Genomic DNA, 14,049 nt, shown 5'->3' with positions numbered 1-14,049 from the left:
CGAAAATATTTTATGACAGTTTATTCTCTTTGATCTTGTTTCTTTGTCTGATGGGCTTAGAATATTTTGTTAGGTTTGTCTTTTGCATTCGGTTGCAAATATTTAAGGGTTGTCTTTGTGTTTGTTAGGGTGGGTGCTTATTTTGTACAAGAGAACATTATTGCCGCTGTCTTGTGAGTTCTATTAGAATTGCAAGTGTATGGACTTCTCGATGAAGGTTGTGTTTTGAATCTCAATAGTTTTCATCTAGATAATACTGATAAGAAGAAAGAAATTCTCTAACGTAAAGGGAACCTAAATTCATAAATTGGAGTGAGCTTCAAGAGAAGAAACAAAGATAAACTTTTTGGTGAGGAGGAATCTCACACTCAAGGAGAACCTGAGTGTTCATCTACTAACGTACTTATACCTAAGGTCATTATGAGGTGCTTTGAAAGGAAATCTCATATTTAGAGAGAGCCTATGTATCAATTCAAGAAGTCAAGCTCTTCGTGTATCACTGTGATTGCCTTGTCTTTATAGATAAGTATAAAAGTTGTCATTGTTTTACTATACACTAGGGCATTGTCTTTCTTGAGTACACTATCCCAGATATAGATGGTATTTCATCGAACTGGATGACCAATCTCTATGTTTCATATGTGTTTTTGCTCTTTGCTTTTATTTGTGTGGCTCTGCAAAGTGTTTCAATTTTGTCCTTAATAAGCGTGACTATGGGCTAGATTACCTCATATTTCAGTTTCTTTTTCTTTAGGCCACGACATGAAAAAGGAACCCACAAAGTAGAAGTACTTGGGTCTAGTGGAATGGTGGCGATCACCGGTGGGAGAGATGCCGACGAAGGATTTGAGCATGGTGTTTCCATTGACTAGCAGCAAAAGTTTGCTTCTTGGCTAATGAACACGTCAGAAAGAGGGACTTCAACGAGGTTATTGAAGATGAGATTAATTGTTGTGTTGGACATAAATTTGTGAGTGAAATTTAGTGGGATTATGCTGAAAAGTTTGTATTTTGAGAGAGGATGAAGATGGCAAAGAAGATGAACATAATTGAGGATGAAGATGATGAGGGAGAAAACCAAACCGTGGACCGACAGGAGGAGAGAGAAGAGAGGGTTGGAAGTGTGAAAGAAAGACAGAGTTACTTTAAATTTAAATATGTAGTTAAAAGAATTAAAAAGAAAAACTTAATTAATGTAGAAAATAGGAAGATGGACCATTTAAACCTATTTTTCAAAAGTGAGAGACTAAAATGGCAAAATTGAAACTTTAGAGACCAAATGCACATATTCTTAGAAATTCAAGGACTAAAAAGTTAGTTTCTCTTAATATAATATTTTTCAATTCTATTATGACATTGTCTAATAAATCACATCAATGAACTTCTTATCTAGGTTGGAACTATGAAGCTGACCTTATTATTCAAAGGTTAAAGGGCTTTTTCAGTTGGTGCACAGGAGCGCACTTCTGTTTTCCCTATACCACCGCGTTTCCTAGTCCTTTTCTTTTAGTGCTTCGACCCGAAGTAATAGCTTCTAGCTAGTTCAGTGGATAAGATGGTTGCGCTCCAGCTCACTTAAGAATGGGACGGCAATGGTCCATTATATTCTAGATATGCCAAATTATACAAAATACTTCAAAACTTTGTACTTTATGTCAAAAATACCTTTAAATTTTATAAGTTTCAGAAATATTCTTAAACATCACCAAAACAGTTAATGCACTATCGGGTTTGGCTATCAAATTGAGGGACTTCATTATCGGATTTTGGATTGAAACCATTAGTATTGTATGTCAAAAATACTCTTGAACTTTCAAAAATTTTAAATATACTCTTAAACTTATACAAAAAAAAAAAGTTCAAAATACCCTTATAGATAGTATATGAACAAAAATTGTTAATACCCTCGTACTTCTTTATTTCCTTTTTTTTTTTCCTTACATCTCTTCTTCAATGCTCTCTTACTTCTTTTCATTTGACATTTGTTTATAAAAAAAAAAAAAATAAATAGAATTACCCTCTTCAGTTAGGTTATATAGATCAAGAAGAAAAAGAATAATGGAAGCACCAAGGAATCTTAGAATTTAAATGTTTTAATAAGGTTGTATGTTAATAGTTGAGTGCGTGTTGATAGCCAAATATATATATATATATATATATAGTATTTGGCTATTTATCATTTTGGTATATTTTAAGGGAAGATTTTTTATTTTGGAAGTTTTTGAGATTTTGTGGGTTTTATGTTTTAACTTAATGTTTTGGTTTTTATTTTGGTTGTTGAAAAAGTTGTGTAAGAATTGGATAAATAGGAGACAAATGAGAGTATTTATATGAAAAAAATGAGGATATAATATAATTTATTTTAAAATTGGTTATTTCGAACTTAAAAAACTTCTAATAAATTAATCACTATACTGACGGTAGGATTGCAAAAGCGAGCATACTCATGGTTTGAATCCCACCGCCTCTTAAATCTTATTGCACTACAAAAACGGTAGAAGCGTTTTTAAATGTTTTTTTTAAAAAAAAAAAACTTTAGAGTTATTTTTGCAATGAAATATTAACCATTTATGTCCATATTTTAACAGAGTATTCTTTTTATTTTTTTTTTAATTTAAGGATATTTTTTATACATACAAAGTTCAGAAGTATGTTTAAAACAAAATACTAACAGTTTCTATCCAAAACTAACCGTAAGAATATTTTTTAACTCCTTTTGAAAGTTCAAGATTATTTTTGCAAAAAAGTACATAATTCATGAGTATTTTTTTTCTTTTTTATAATTTAATGATATAGATATAAATGTTCCTAATAAACAATAACAAACGAATAACAACTATTTCAATTTATTCTATTAATGCATGAATAACAATCATTTCAATTGATTTTATTGCAAGTATTAGATAATACTTGAATGCATCTCAAGATGTACCTATCTTCCCACTTTCATCATTCGCTCAAAAAATGAATCAAAATATTTCAAGAAAGAAATAAAAAAGAGTGTCACATGACAAATTATGATTAGACAATTTAGTGGAATGCATAAAAACAAATACTACCCAAGATGCATTTAATTATTTTTCTTATTGTAATTATGTGTAGATAAGAGATGATAAAAGAGAGTAGGTGGGGAAAACATAAAAAAGGAAGAGACAGAAGAGAGAAAGTTACAATCCTAGTAATGTAAGGGGTTGTTTGGGACATTGAGTTGAGATATGATCTCAAGAGTTCATATGTCTGTGAAATTCATGTTTGGGATTTATGTCCTAAATCTCGTAGTTTGTAAATTTTAAATAAATTATTAAATAAACAAAATGTTATTTATCTTCTAATAAATAAAGTGTGCATAATTCAAATTCAATAAACTAAGATCCAAGATTATTTAATGTAACTTGAATAGTATGTAGTTGACATACAAATCGATCGTATTCAAGGAATAACCCAAAAAGTTCATAGTATATGGATAAGGTTGAGTGACATTATGGATACAGCCCACTTTATAAGTGTTATAAATGTTATAAGTGTTACAAACAATTTGATCCAAATCGTTCATATGGAGAAATGTAAATGGAGATTTTATACAATGAGTTTGTATAAGACTAGACCATGAAATATATGATCTCTCTTTGTAACACCGCTAACTAAAGAGATTAATATTTCAAACGATAACTATGTAACTCAATCTCAATCCTGAGTGAGTTATGAACTCTTGCTCATGAGGGTCATTCTTTGATTTATACCGGTGAGAGTGACCTTAGTTACTGACTCAATATGCCTACCATTTTGTGAATGACACTGAGTGAGGGGTGAAGAAATTAAATCCCAGTGCGGATTCGATTTATCGCTTTGCCCAATTGTGTTACAGGAAAAATTACAAAACATAAACAGGAGAATTAGGCTAAAATTCTACAAGATTAAAAAGAAGAGAAATACCTTTGTAGAACCTCTTCTTCGAATCTTCTCCCAATCCACTGTAATTGACAGCACGATCAAAAAATGCACAAGATACGACCACTAGTCTTCTCTGCTATTCTCTTGGGACCAAGGAAGCTTCTGGGAGCTTTTGGTTCTTGATGAAGGGAAAAGTAAATTACAGAGACTCTTTTCTTTTTGGGAAAGGAAAAGATATTTCTACTCAGTCTGTTAGGGTTTTTGAATAATATGTGTGAGGAGTTAAATTCCCTTATCCCACTAACCATTCCCGTGCAATGTAGGAGAGTTTGACCAATTATTTAATTTATTAAAATTAAATTGAATCTAATTTAATTTAAATAAAATAATTAATTAATCAATCAAATTAACATTTATTTTTAAATTAAAGATTAAATATTTAATTAATTTAATATTATATACTTCTCTCTTTCATAACCTATAATTTTAATATGAATCTGATTCACATTAAGTTTACTGTATAGGTTTGATATGAACCAATTCATATTATTTAATATTTGAATCTCAAATATTATTCTCTCATATTATATAGTTTTAATTTCAATCTAACCTAAATAAACTATATATTATAACATTATATTAAATTGTATCATATACAATGAATTTCCTTAAACAATAATTTGAACACTTCAAATTTACAACACGTAAATCTTTGTTAATCTCGTTATGAGCTAGCAGAAGAACTTAATGGACATACAGTTATAAGTTCCAATGATACGAGATTAATTAATTAAACTTTTTAATTAAATTAATCAATATCATTAACTATGGGGCACTCTATTATAGACCCATAGTTGCACTCTTATAAACTGTAGAATATTTATGTGTCCATTGATTTTTAACCATTTCCTGTAAGTCAATCCTTCACAAGTTGTTCGTAACTATAGTTTGGTCAAATTATCATTTTACCTCTATAGTTACTTTTTACTCTTTAAGTACCATTGATCCTCTAATGAACAATTTGTTTATTGTCCAACCATAAACAAAATCCATTTCAGGTCAATGAGAGGGTGAGACCTCATTATTCAAGTCTCAAAGTCAACGCTTAAGGGAACAATCTATCTACTTACCCTAAATGAGGGAATGAGTGAATTCCGTCTCGTGACGCTATGTTCATAGCTCCCTAATCAATATTGTCCCTAAGATGATAGGCTTACAGAGTCAGCAACTAAGGCCACACTCACCCATACAAATCAAAGGACGATCCTCATAAGCAGGAGTTCATAGCTCATTCAAGATTCAGATTGAGTTGCATGGTAATCATTTGAAATATTAATCTCATCAATTAATTAATTAATCTTGATAAAGGTAAAACGGTAATTTTGACCCAAATGTACTTACGAGCAATTTGTGAAGGGTTAACTAACTATTGATTGGTTATAACCAATGGACATAGAAATATATCTAAAGTGTGAAGTGTGCAACTGTAGGACTTTAGTTGAGTGACCGATAGTTAATGAATAGAAAGTAATCTAATTAAAGAGCTTAATGTTGGGTTGTATGATCTAAAACTCATAGTTTGTAATGTTAAACATATTCTATAATCAATAAAGATGTTATTGATGTTTATTCAATAAAATTGTTATTGAATATGTTAACTGCACTTGTAAAGTCTAAATCCAATAAACTAAAGATTCATGGCTATTAAATAAATACATGAATTTTATGTGGAAACATAAGAGTGGATCAAGTTCAGTAAGTAGCCAAAATGGTCTATAGTATATGAATAAGCCTGGGTATCTTATTCTAGTAATACTATCGAATGCGACCCACTCTGTAGTTGTTACAATTTGTTGTAAAGTGCTACAAACGAAGTGATCCTGATTCGTTCATGTATTGACATGAGGAGTAGGGGCATCTTATGCAATGAGTTTGTATAAGATCGGGCCAAGAATTAAGTCACTCTTACTTTATAACACTGTTTACTATTTAAGACTGACTATTTCAAAGTGATGACCTAGGTAATTTGACCTTAATCCTAAGCTAACTATAAACTCGTGTTTATTTAAGATTATCCTTAAATTTGCACGGATGAGGGTTGGCTCACCAACACCAACTCAGAAGCCTCCCATTTTAGGGGTAAGATCAGGTAGATAGCTAGGGACATAGGGTGCAAGACAGAATTCACTCCTACTTACTTTTAGGGATAGTAGAGAGGTTTTTCCCTTAAGTGTTGACTCTGGGTCTTGAACAAGGGACCCCACCCTCTCATTGCCCCGAGAGGAACTCGATTTAGTGATTGGATCATAAACTAATTGTTCATTAGAGGATTAGTGGGACTTAAGGAGCAAGATGTAATGGGTAAAACAACTTTTGACCCAACTGGTATAACGAACAACCTTTGAAGGGTTAACTTACTAATCATGGTTATATCGAGTAGACATAATATATCTACAATGTGGGGAGGGCAACTACTGTGCTTTAGTGGAGTGACTCATTAGTTAAAAAATGGTGGTTAATTAGGTTAAAGAGTTTAGTCAGTCAATCGCAGATCGTTGGAGCCCATGATCTGTAAGTCCATGAGGTCCCCCTACTAGCTCATATCGGAATAAACCTTAGAACAGTGTGACGCATGAATTTGAAGTGAAATTCAATTTTTGGAGCAAAACGTTAAATATATACGATATATTTAACCTAATGTTTAATTGTGAATTAAACATAAAGAGGGAGAAAATAGGAGATATTTAAATAAGATTGAAATATCACGATTATGAATAGAGATTCATATAAATTGGGATTAGTGTCGGATTTAATATTAAATTAAATTAATTAAATTGTTTAATTAATTATTTAATATTAATTTAATTTTAAATTTGATTATTAAAATTAATTTTGAAACTAAATGGAATTGGTCAAAATTGCATTGAAGGTCAAATTGTTACTAGGTCAAAAATGCAATGAAAGTCAAATTTTTTACTTTTGACTTTTGGAAGTCAAAAAGTCAAATTTGTTAACTTTGGACTTTGAAAGTCAAACTTTAACCAAGTTAGTGGAAAGATCCAATATTTGTGAGTGGAAAATGCTAACTTTTGCATGGCTAAGTGTTGTCTTCATTTGAGGACACTTGTCCTACTAAATCCTACTTTGAGTTAGTGAATTAATTCTCATCAAACTCAAAGTTGCATGTTTTGTATGTAATGGCCTTTAAAAAGGAGAGATTATTGAATTTTAAACATTTTGGCCATAGTAGAATTTGATGAGATTATGTGATAATCTCATAATAACTTTCTATAAAAGACTTAGTTTTTTCCTCTCCAAATTAGTCACTCACCGGATCCCACCATCCTGTTCTAAGGCCAGAGAATAGTCGGGAAGACTCTCGTGGTGGTCTACAAATCGTTCGTGAGAAGATTTGAGCCAATTTAGGGAAGCTTTGGGACTACAAAGGTTGTATTTCTTCTTCCCTTCCTTTTACTTTATTTAATTGCATGCTTATCCTTTGTAATTAACCTAATTAAAGTACTTTACATCCATTTTTCTTCCGTTGCACATGTGTTCGTTCCATCACTTAATTAATTAATCCCGTATCATTGGAGCTTCTAATCTATACGTTCATAATGTCCCCTTGTTAGCTCAATAAAGATTAATGAGAATCAATTAATTTTGGATTAATTTGAATTGTTTAAATTAATTAAAGGGAAATAATTATATGAGATATAATTAATATGATGTACGTGATACATTGTAATATAAAGTTTAATGAGAGAAACAAAAATTTGAATATGATTCAAATATTAATTATATGAATGGAATTCATAAAAACTATAGGTTAAAATAATATGAATATGATTCATATTAAAAACTATATTTTATTTAAGAAAAGATAAACTATAGGTTATATTATATGTTATATAAAATAAACTATAGGTTATATATTATATGAGGTAGGTTTAATTTTAATATATATTAAATTAGTTATTATTATTAAAATTGATTTTGAAAATTAAATAACTGGAAGTTATTTTCAAGTTATAGAGGGAGTTATTTTGTTGACTCCCTCACATCTCTCAAAAGGCCTACAAAAGATTGGATGAGATTATTTTATGTGAAACAAGTTTTTTCTTTTCAGAAAAATTCCCTGATCTTCATTTTCTCCTTCTGTTTTTTCTCTCAACAAACACTCATCTCCCTTTCACCAAAATTAGCTAGGGAAACCTTGAGAATAACAAGGTAATTCTTGTAATGGTGTCCCTATGTTATTGTGTTCATGAACAAGTGTTGGTGAGAAGTAGAGACGAGTTCATGATCTATCAAAAAGAGGAAATCATGAAGGAAGTGTTTCTTCAAGGGTATGTATTCCTCTTCCTTTTCTTCAATAGAAAGCATGCTTAGATTATGTATGTTTGTCCTCTGTTTCCGTTATTATCCGTTTTAAAGAATTCCAAATTAAATTCTAAGACACAAATGTGCTCACTCATTTCTGCTACAAGAATTCCATTCCTTCACTTCGGGCTTCGAAAATCACCTCCGAAAAACTCCGACAACCACCTCTGATTACAAACTCTAGCGAAAATCATCTTTGATGATCAACGACGACTATCTTCTCGCAACCAACTCTAAAAACCAACTTCGAGCTTCGAAAACCACCTTCGACAACAAACCCTGGCGACCAACTCCAATACCACCTTCATGCGACCAATTTCAGGCTCCAACGACAACCTTCAATTACAAACTCCAATGAAAATCATCTTCGACAACCACTTTTGACTATTATAAGATCGATGAATGTTAAAGTATGTTGTAGGATTGTTGATTATATAAACTATAGTATTTTGTCTACAATAAATGCAATATTTATACATAGAAATTTTTAAAATATATTTGTATTTAATTGAATTCACATATCAAATGAGTGTTAAAAATATTTGGAAAAGTATGTATGGAGCTAAAAAGTATGTAATACATAACAAAAGAAACCATAAAATGGAGATTTTTTTCCGAACATTTTATGGCAAGAACTGATGAAAAATGGAGATTTGTTCTTTGATGATCCTCCAAATTTGGAAGAAATTGAAATTGAAATTGTTGAAGAAATATGGTGTCCATTGGCTGCTAAGATGATGGGGGAGATTAAATTAAAAAATATATATATATATATATATGACAGAGTAAAAATAGAGAGCAAAAAGAAGAAAAAAAAAGTCGATGATGAAATTCATGGAGAAAAATTAGGAATCAAATGTTTTGATTTCTCTTTAGTTTTTCAGCTTATTTAACTATATTCCTACAATAAATGTAGTAGGTTAATTGTTGTTCATTATAAAAAAAATTAAAAATTAAAAAAAATTAAAAATTAAAAATTAAAAGAAAAAATGCAATCTATATTTTATTAAACACAAAATCTATAGAATTATTGAATAAAAAAGTTTTAAAACAAAAATAGTCATCATAAAAGTAAATTATTTAGAGTTCAAAAAAGTGCACCAGGTACCTCAGACATATAAACTCAACTCTGCACCTCAAACACAGACATATGAACTCAGACCAAATAACTCTACACCTCAAACACAGATGTATAAACTCCAAAGATATATGAACTCTACGGACATATGAACTCTAGACATCATATCTCAATTCAGCACCCCAACACAGCTCCTAAGAGATTTGAATAGGAAAGCATGAGACGAAAATAATATGTTAAAAAACACTTTTGGTCCCTAAACTTTCATGAAAGTAATAATTCAGTATTTGAACTTTAGTTTATAATGATTTAGTCCTTCTACTTTCAATTTTCTAACAATTTAGTTCCTGAATTTTAGTATGTAACAATATAGTCTCTATACTTTTAATTTTGTAATAATTTAGTCTCTAACGTAAATAAATTTATCAGAATTAGATTTCAAATTTTATTATTTTATGATATATATTTTGTATTTTAGAAAAATGCTGAGTCTTTAATTAGTTTATTGATTTATTTATGCTAGAAATTTCATTAAATCTTAATACTATTTCCTACAATAAGAACTAAATTGTTATGAATTTAAAAGTATAAAGACTAAATTGTTACATATTAAAAGTATGAATACTAATTTGTTGCAAAATTGAAAATTCAAGAACTAAATCGTTACAAACTAAAGTTTAAAGGCAAAATTGTTGCTTTTATGACTAAAAGTGATTTTTAACTATAATAATAATAATAATTATTATTATTATTATTATAAGGAAAAAATATTTTTTTGGTCCCCTAGGTTTTTGGTCTGGCTTCTATTTGGTCGCTATATTTCAAATGTTACACATTAGTCCTTAAATTTTGATTTTTTGTTTCAGTTTAGTCCCTAAACTTTAAAATATCACAATTTTATCCTTACGATTTGAGTTTCGTTTCAATTACATTTTTAATTTCAAATTTTTATTAAATAGTCACTTTTCATCATTAATGTCAATGTGCACTAATTAATTTTAAAAATATATGAATTAAAATTTTAATTTTAAAATGAATGAAAAATAGTGAAACTTAATTAACCATAATACGTCTAATTATTGTAAATTTGTTAACATATATTAACTTCAAAGACAAAGACAATAAATATTAAGTACAAAAATCAAGATTAAAAATATAAATCTTAAAATTGGTAAATCAAATTAAAATAAAATTCAAATATAAATAATTTTTCAAAACACATCAACTAAATTGAAATCCACCCCAAAATTTATAAATTAAACGTGCGATATTTTAAAACTTAAAAACCAAACACTTGGAAATTTACGGTGTACGCTTCTCATCCCTTGGAGACCGTGTATGGATCCATTCAAAACTCGAAATTACTCCTCTGCACTCACAGCTCATTCAATGCCTTTGTTCTTATCTTCTTATACTTCTCTTAGAAACCCTCTCTCACGGTTTCCAATGTGACATATCACGCCATAAAAATAAATAAATTATAATAAATCCACAAGCATCGTATTTGCTTTGTCTTCTTATATAATTATTGAACACAGAGCGTCACAAAGTTTCTGAAGTATAAAATAAGTTCAAGCATACAAACTAAATTTTCAACAGCTTTTTATAATTTCTTTACAATTTGTTATATATAATCTTTTTAATATGTATCATTTACATTTGGTATTGTAATCTTTTCATAAGCTTACAAGAAAAGCTACAAGATCTGTAAAGAAAATAACTTAGCTCTTGAATAATAAAAGTTTTCTCCTTATCGTGGATGTAGGCACTCTATTGCCGAACCACATACATCTCTGTGTAGCTCTTCTTCTCTTCTTTCTCTTTATCACATTGCATGTTCATCTTCTTCTTCATTCACACAATAAACTCACGCAAACAATAAAAAAAGAAAAGAGGGTTAGAGAGCATTTCTACAATCAAAGGACTGAAACGAGAGAGAGAGAAAATAAAATTTGTTTGTTAATTTCTTTCCCCATCAGAAAGTGATGTCTCTTCCATCAGGCAGTGAAAGTGGTATTCACCACATGTTGCACATCAGCTAGAAGGTTGTGGAGCAACCAGAGCCAAGCAATCTACCTACCAAAGTTTTTGGGACAAATTAACTAGGCTTTTGGATCATGGATCGGTTCAGCTAAAGCATTTCATCATTTGGGCTTTTCTTGTTTCAAGAAATTAAGTGAGCAGGCCCAACAAAGTAGTATCAGAGTATAAGACTTACAAGATTGCAGTTCTTGAAGATTCAAGATTCAAGTTTCACTCCAAGATGTCAGTAGCAAGATTCAAAGTAGAGAAGTTCAATGGTAAAGGAGATTTTGGCCTATGGAAGGCCAAAATCAAAGCAATTATTGGCCAACAGAAGGCTCACAGAGCTCTCCTTGACCCATCTATACTCCCAGCCTCAGTGATAGCTCAAGAAAAAGAAGATTGGGAGCTGGCAGCTTATGGTACGTTAGTCCTAAGCCTTAGTGATAATGTTTTAAGGCAAGTTTTAGATCAAGAAACAGCCTATAGGATATGGACTAAATTGGAAGATTTATATGCTACAAAGGATCTTCCTAGTAAAATGTACCTTAAGGAGAAGTTCTTTATATTTAAAATGGATTTATCAAAGTCTCTAACTGATAATCTAGGTGAATTCAAGAAAATTGTTGCTGAATTCAAAACCTTAGAAAAGAAACTTGGGGATGAAAATGAGGCCTATGTGCTTCTTAATTCTCTGCCCGAACTCTATAAGGAAATTAAAAATGCTCTAAAATACGGAAGGGATAACATAAGTACTGATACAATAGCTTTAAGAACTAGAGAGCTAGAGTTACAAACTGACAAAAAGGATCATCCTATTTGTGAAGGGTTATTTGTTAAAGGAACTTTTAAACAAAATCACTCAAAGGACAGAAAACTACATAATTTGGAAGAAAATAAACCTAAACAGAAATTAAAATGTAAATAGTGCAAAAAGAAAGGACATTTAATCAAATATTGTTTTATTCTTAAAAGGAAGAACCAAGAGAAAGAAAAAGACTCTAAAGGTAAACAGCCTGAAGCTTCTGTGGTAGAAAGATCTTATATCTACTCAGATGCTCTAGCCTCAACCTTAGATAAATCCAACCATGTAAATCCCCTAGAAAAATATGATTGGGTCCTAGATTCTGGATGCACCTATACATGACCTCCATGAGACCATGGTTCAACACCTATAAAGAAATTGAAGGAGAAATGGTTTATATGGGAAACAACCAAGGCTGTAAGATATAAGACGTTGGCTCTGTTTCTATGAAACTTAAGGATGGAACTATTAAACTTCTTAGAAATGTAAGATATGTTCCACTTCTTAAGAGAAACCTAATTTCCTTCGGAATGCTTGATGCAATTGAGTGTGAATACAGGGGAAAAAGAGGAACCCTTGAGGTGTTAAAAGACTCCAAGGTAATACTTGTTGGGGAAAAAGTAAATGACTTATTTGTGGTTAAAAGAGTTGAAATGATGACAGGGGCATATGTTGCCACCACAAATGAGATCATTGAGACTGATGTTTGGCACAAGAAAATGTCTCACATTAGTGCTAAAGGCTTAGAAGTTTTACCTAAGCAAGGGATTCTACCTAAAGGTCTCTCAAATAATCTAACTTTCTGTGAACATTGTGTTTTAGGAAAGGCTAAAAGACAAAGTTTTACTAAAGCACAACATACCACAAAGGCTATCTTAGATTATATTCACTCAGACATATGGGGTCCAACTCCTACACCTAGCCTAAGTGGATCGAGGTATTTACTCTCTTTCATTGATGACTTCTCTAGAAAAAGCTGGGTTTACTTCCTTAAAACTAAAGACTAAGTATTTGATAAGTTTAAGGAATGGAAACTCATGATAGAGAAGCAAACTTCTAAAGAAATTAAATACCTGAAAATTGATAATGGACTGAAATTCTGTAGTGAAAAGTTTAATAAGTTTTGTAAAGAAACGGGCATAACTAGGCATAGGACTATTAGATTTACTCCTCAACAAAATGGAGTTGCTGAGAGACTTAATAGAACAATCATGGAAATGGTTTGATGTCTTCTTTCAGATGCTATTCTTAGTGAAAAGTATTGGGTTGAGACAACAAGCTACATATTTTCACCTTAAATAGGTGTCCTAATTCCTCCCTAAACTTTCTAACTCCTGAAGAAAAATGGACAAAATATCCTCCTAACTTGGAAAATCTAAGGGTATTTGGATGTGTTGGTTATATTCACCAAAATCAAGGGAAACTAAAATTTAGGGCAGTGAAGTGTATGTTTGTTGGGTTCTCAGAAGGTGTTAAAGGCTTTAAGATGTGAAATCCTATTGAGAAAGATTTGTTGTGAGCAGGGATGTTACTTTTAGAGAGAAAGAGATGTTTATGCAAAAAGAAAAGACAACCTGTGAAGTTCCTAAAAACCCTACTATTGTTAGGATTGAGGTGGAGACACCTAAAGATTCATCTACTAGTCACAACCCTCCTAATGAATCTGAAGAAGAAGAGGAAAACTCAGGTGAGTCTACTGAGCATACTGAAACTCAACTTGATTTGAGTCAATACTCATTAGCTAGGGATAGACAAAGAAGAGTGATAGTTCCTCCAGCTAGGTATACTGAAACTAATTAAATGAACCTAGTTCTAAATGCCACAATAGCTTCTAATGACCAAGAACCTACTGCTTTTGAAGAGGCAGTGA

This window comes from Benincasa hispida, chromosome 5 (genome assembly GCF_027475165.1).
Source record: "Benincasa hispida cultivar pf3 chromosome 5, pf3_genome.v1.1, whole genome shotgun sequence".
Classification (NCBI taxonomy): domain Eukaryota; kingdom Viridiplantae; phylum Streptophyta; class Magnoliopsida; order Cucurbitales; family Cucurbitaceae; genus Benincasa; species Benincasa hispida.
Note: the sequence above shows the minus strand (reverse complement) of the source record.